We start from the raw sequence: 5910 nt of genomic DNA on the forward strand, positions 1-5910 counted from the left end.
TACTTCTTGGCATTAACAAAGCAGAACCATCTAACTGCAAGAAAAGTACTGCAAGCCCTAGGCTTCATGGCATCCTGCATAATTCTGGTCCCTCATGCCAGACTGCATATGAGAAAGCTACAGTGGTACCTAAAGAATTTGTGGTCCCAACACAAGCACAGCCTAGAAACCAAAATTCCAATAATCCTATGCCTGAAGCAAGAGTTCCTGTGGTGGGCTCAGGCGTGTCAATCAAACACAGGATTACCCTTCTGCAACAGTCAACCAAGCCAAACCATCACGACAGATGCCTCAGACCTCGGTTGGGGGGCACACATGCTGGGCAAGTGCATACAAGGCTTATGGACTCAAGACCCAGCTACGCCTACACATAAATCTAAAGGAAATGCTGGCAGTAAAATTGGCAATCCAGTCATTCAGACCATTTCTCCAAGAAGGTCAGTTGATGATAAGGACAGACAACACCACAGTTATGTGGTACATCAACAAACAGGGAGGCACACATTCATATCCTCTATGCCGGCTGGCACTGGACCTATGGGATGTGGCTCTGAGCTACAACATTCAGTTACAGGCAATTTTTGTACCGGGAAAAGAAAACACTCTAGCAGACATATTAAGCAGAACTACCACAGATGCCCACGAATGGATGCTGCATCCGGACATCTTCAAAGCCATCACAAGAGAATGGGGATTACCACAAATAGACTTGTTTGCATCCCCACTCAATCACCAGCTAAAGAAATTCTGCACAAGGACGTACCACCCACTTGCTTGGAAGGTGGACTCCCTATCTTTCAGTTGGAAAAACCTGACAGCATACGCATTCCCACCACTTCCTTTGATGCACAAGGTGCTTCTGAAGATCAAAGAGGACCGTCCAAGGATCATTCTGATAGCTCCAGACTGGCCAAGACAACATTGGTATCCATTGCTGAGGAGCATGTCTCGGGAACAAATATGGACACTACCCCTGATCCCATTACTGTTAACACAGAACAACTACAACATCCTGCATCCAAACCTGAAAACTCTGCAGCTAACTGCCTGGAACATTACATGACAGCAATTAACCCAAATTTATCCCAAAGGGTTAAAGACATAATCCTGGAGGCTCGTAGACCTTCAACAAGAAAGAATTATGCAGCAAAATGGAAAAGATATCTCATTTGGAGTACTGCAAAGGGAGAAGATGTGACACTAGTAAACATAGCCAACATCCTGGAGTACTTGGCAGAGCTCTTCCATTCAGGCCTGTCCTATTCTTCCATCAAGATACATGCATCAGCTATTTCAGCAGAATACAGCTTGGATCCTCCTGTCTTCTCTCACCCTCTGCTCAGACAGTTTCTGAGAGGAATTAAAAATGTAAAACCTCCCAGGAAACCACCATTGCCAGCATGGGACTTGAACTTTGTGCTAGAAAAATTGACACTTCCCCCTTTCGAACCAGCAGCAACAGCAGAGTTACAATACTTATCCTGGAAAACTGCTTTCCTGCTGGCAATAACTTCAGCAAGAAGGGTCTCTGAACTGCAGGCATTAATGGCAGTGCAACCCTTCCTGATCTTCCATCAAGATAGTGTCCATGAGAACAAATCCTACATTTATGCCTAAGGTGGTATCCAGAGTGTCATTAAATCAGGCTATCCACCTACCTACATTCTACCCAAACCCACAGAACAGGGGAGAAAGACTCTTGCATACCTTGGATGTGCATAGACAATTACGCTACTACCTGGACAGGACCAAGTCCAATAGAAAAACTGACCAGCTTCTGGTAGCATATGCCACAGGAAAGGAAGGAAAGCCAATTTCAAAACAGACAATCTCCAAATGGATAGGAAATTGCATTAGATTTTGTTACTCCTACCATGGAAAGGCAACTCCAGAGAACATCAGGCCTCACTCCACAAGGGCTACAGCCACTACCACAGCTTTCTTACGAGGAGTGGCTACCAAGGACATTATAGAGGCTGCTACTTGGACCTCCGTGCATACATTTGCCAAGCATTACAATTTACCTTTATACTCTAGATCCCAAGCAGGTTTTGCCACTGCTGTTTTGCAAGGGATCCTAGCTACACCATAATTTCTACTCTTTTCCTCCTCCCCTTGTTTAGCTATGGTATTCTACCCATTTGTAAGGACTGCAGATGCATCCTTGAAGGACATAGTACAGTTTTGTACCTACCATAAATGTAGATGTCCGATAGGAATGCATCTGCAGTCAGGATTACCCACCCACCTTCCCCTCTGAGGTACTCCTAGGGTATTTGCCATCCTTCAGCTAGCTTGGGGGGGATCTATTATGGTGTATTTGTTTGTATGTATGTACATACATGCTTATTTTATGTGTTTGCTCTTTACTATTTGGAAACATTGGCATTTATCCAAATTTAGCCATCCAAGAGGGCACCTGGCATCTGGGGCAAGAAACAGAGGAAAATGGCGTCGGCTGATGCCTGTATACCCGAAAAACTGCAGCGATGACATCGGGTGAAGTGTGACCCCAGCCAAAGCCGGACCCAGACTTTGGAATCCGGCCGACCGAAGGGCTGCCTGACGACAGGACAACCCATTTGTAAGGACTGCAGATGCATTCCTATCGGACATCTACATTTATGGTAGGTACAAAACTGTACTTTCTCTCTCCTCAGTATCAGGGCTATTCAGCCTGTCCCAGCAGAACAAAGGGGACAAGGCGTTTATTCAAGACTTTTTCTGGTACCAAGAAAAGACTACTGGTGTCCTATCCTCTGTATTCGCAACACCCTTCTGGTAGTTCCAAAATTCAAAATGCTAACTCTGCAACAGCTTCTTCCCATGCTAGCCAAGGATGCCTGGCTGGCAACCCTAGACTTGAAGCTTACCTGCACATCCCAATAAGGGAATCTTGCAGAAAATACCAACGCTTCAGGGCAGGCTTCATGCACTATCAGTTCTCTGCACTTACTTTTGGCTTATCTACTGCACCCAGGGTATTCACCAAGTGCCTAGCTCTAGCCATTGCATTTTGCAGGCAGAGAAACATTCAAATTTCCCCATGTTTGGATGATTGTCTGATTCAGGCAGAAAGCCAGGACTTGCTATTACAACACCTGGCATTCATAAAGAAACTTCTAATCTCACTGGGGTACACAATCAATGAAAAGAAATCTCACGTAGTACCCTGCCAGCAGATTGTATTCCTGGGAGCAAGCTTGAACACACCTTCCCAGATGGCATACCTCACTCCAGAGAAACAAGTTTACTTGACAACCTACTTCAAACTCTTGGCCACAAAACCCCAGCTATCTGCAGGGAAAATATTGCAAGTCCTGCGGTTCATGGCCTCTTGCATTTTACTAATTCCATATGCAAGACTGCATACGAGGAAACTTCAATGGTATCTAAAAAGCCTATGGTGTCAACATTCTCAGGACCAGGAAACCATGATTTCTATCATTCCTTGTATCAAGACAGAGTTCCTCTGGTGGGCCAGAGGCCTGCTACCACAACAAGGGACTCAGTTTCACTCTACCCCCTGCTGCACAAACCCTAACAGACGCATCAGACTATGCATGGGAGGCTCACAAGGTAGGGCAGTGCATTCAGGGCAAATGGAACCCGAAACAGATGCACCTGCATATCAATCAAAAAGAAATAGCTGTACAGAATGCTCTGACAGCCTTCAAAGACTGTATTCTTCCAGGACAACTATTGGTAAAGACAGACAACACCACAGTTATGTGGTACATAAGCAGGGGGAAACCCACTTGTACCCTCTCTGCAGACTAGCCATGGCTCTGTGGAATGCAGCCTTGAGCTACCAAGTACACCTGCAAGCTCAATTCCTACCAGGCATACTGAATTCATGGGCAAATGACTTGAGCAGAAATCTCATGGACCCACACTAATGGAAACTAGAAGCCAAAATATTCAGCCTCTTGAACAAATGGGGGACTCCAGAGATAGACCTGTTTGCCTCCCCTCAGAACTACCAATTGAACAAATTCTGTGCAAGAACTCCCCCACAGCCAAACTTGGAAAGTGGATGCCCTGTCCTTTACCTAGAAAAGCCTCTCAGTTTATGCCCCCCCTCTGCCTTTCCTCTTGAAGGTTCTACTAAAGATCAAACAGGGCAAGCTAAGGACAATACTGATGCTCCCTCTTGCACAGCTATAACCATGGCATCTGCCTCTGACCCCTTCCCTGCTGTCCTAGCAGGTGGGCCAGATTTTGCACTCTCAGCTTCAAACCCTGAGCCTTGCAGCCTGGCTAATTCCTTGAGTGCTCTCCCTTAGCATCCCTCAGTCAGCAGGTACTGGATGTCATTCTGGAAGCAAGGAGGCCTAGTACTAGAAAATCCTATGCTGAAAAGATACTGTTCCTGGAGCCTGGCTCATGGGGGATGGCCAAAATGGTGCCCAGCTTACCTTGGATTCTGCAGTACTTAACAGATATGTTCCACAGGGGCCTTTCCTTCTCGTCAATTACAGTTCATGCCTCTGCCATTTCAGCACATTATAATACTGAACCACCCCTCTTCTCTCACCCCTTGCTAAAGCAATTCCTTAGAAAGGCCAAAAAATTTTAGGCCCCCTAGGAGTGCTCCCACTCCTGCCTGGGACCTTAACTTTGTATTGGAAAGGCTCACCCCCCCCCCTTCTTTGAACCGACTACAGCAGAGTTGAAATTCCTTTCTTGGAAAACAGCCTTCCTTCTACCCATAACTTCAACAAAGAGAGTGTCTGAATTACCGGCCCTCATGGCATTGGAACCCTTCATTATCTTCACGTGGACAGGGTTTTCCCAGGACTAATCTTTCCTTTATGCCCAAGTTGGTGTCTTCTTCTGTGGCCCTAAATCAGTCCATTCATTTGCCTACTTTTTTCCCTAACCCAAAAAACAAAGCGGAACAAATACTGCACTCTGGACATGCATAGATGACTTGGATTCTATTTGGACAGGACTAAGCCTACCAGAAAATCTGAGAAGCTGCTAGTTAACTTTGCTGCAGGGGCAGAGGGGAATGCCATTTCAAAGCAAACCATTTCCAAATGGATGGCCATTGAATTCATTTCTGCTAAAAGCACTGTGGAAAACCTACACCACAGGGATAAGATCACATTCCACCAGGGCTGTATCTACCTCTGTGGCATTTCTCAGAGGGGTCCCTACCAGGGACATCCTAGAAGCTGCTACCTGGAGCTCTGTACATACCTTCACCAAGTATTACCACTTGTCTATCCTTTCTAAATCCAGAGCTGGATTTGCCACTGCAGTCTTGCAGGGATTAATAGCTGAACCTAATGTGCTCTAACTTCCTCTTCCCTTCCTTAGCTTTGGGAATCAACCCAAATGTGATGACTGCAACAGTGAAACACAAAGAACATAGTACAGTTGTGTACACTTAACGTAAATGTAGATGTTCGAGTACATTTACTGTTGCATTCCTGGTTACCCTCCCATCCCCTGACTTCACTTGGCTCTACCTTTCCTTCTTGTTGGTATATTAATTTGTTCTGGTGTGTGTGCTTTTTGATGGGGGGTGTACCATACCATATAATTGCTTCCTATTGTGGGGGCACCTGACATCTGGGCAAGAAAAACTGATGTAATGGTGTCTGCTGCATGTTTTATACCCACTGACGACCTGATGTCATGGAAGAAGCAACAGCATCTGTTGCAGAAATCCAAAGACTCTGGTATTCAGGCTGGCTGAGAGCTACCTGCAGGCAGATAACCCAAACGTGATGACTGCAACAGTGAATACACTCCACATTTACAGTAAGTGTATACAACTGTACTTTCTCCATAATCCGAAATGGCTCTGGTAAACCATCCGACTACTGATCTTCTGAAAATGCACAGACACAGACCGCATTGGTAAAAACTGCTGACGACGCTTCCGTTAAGCTAGTTGCC

Source organism: Protopterus annectens, chromosome 8.part0 (genome assembly GCF_019279795.1).
Source record: "Protopterus annectens isolate FY-2018-M chromosome 8.part0, PAN1.0, whole genome shotgun sequence".
NCBI classification, from domain to species: Eukaryota; Metazoa; Chordata; order Ceratodontiformes; family Protopteridae; genus Protopterus; species Protopterus annectens.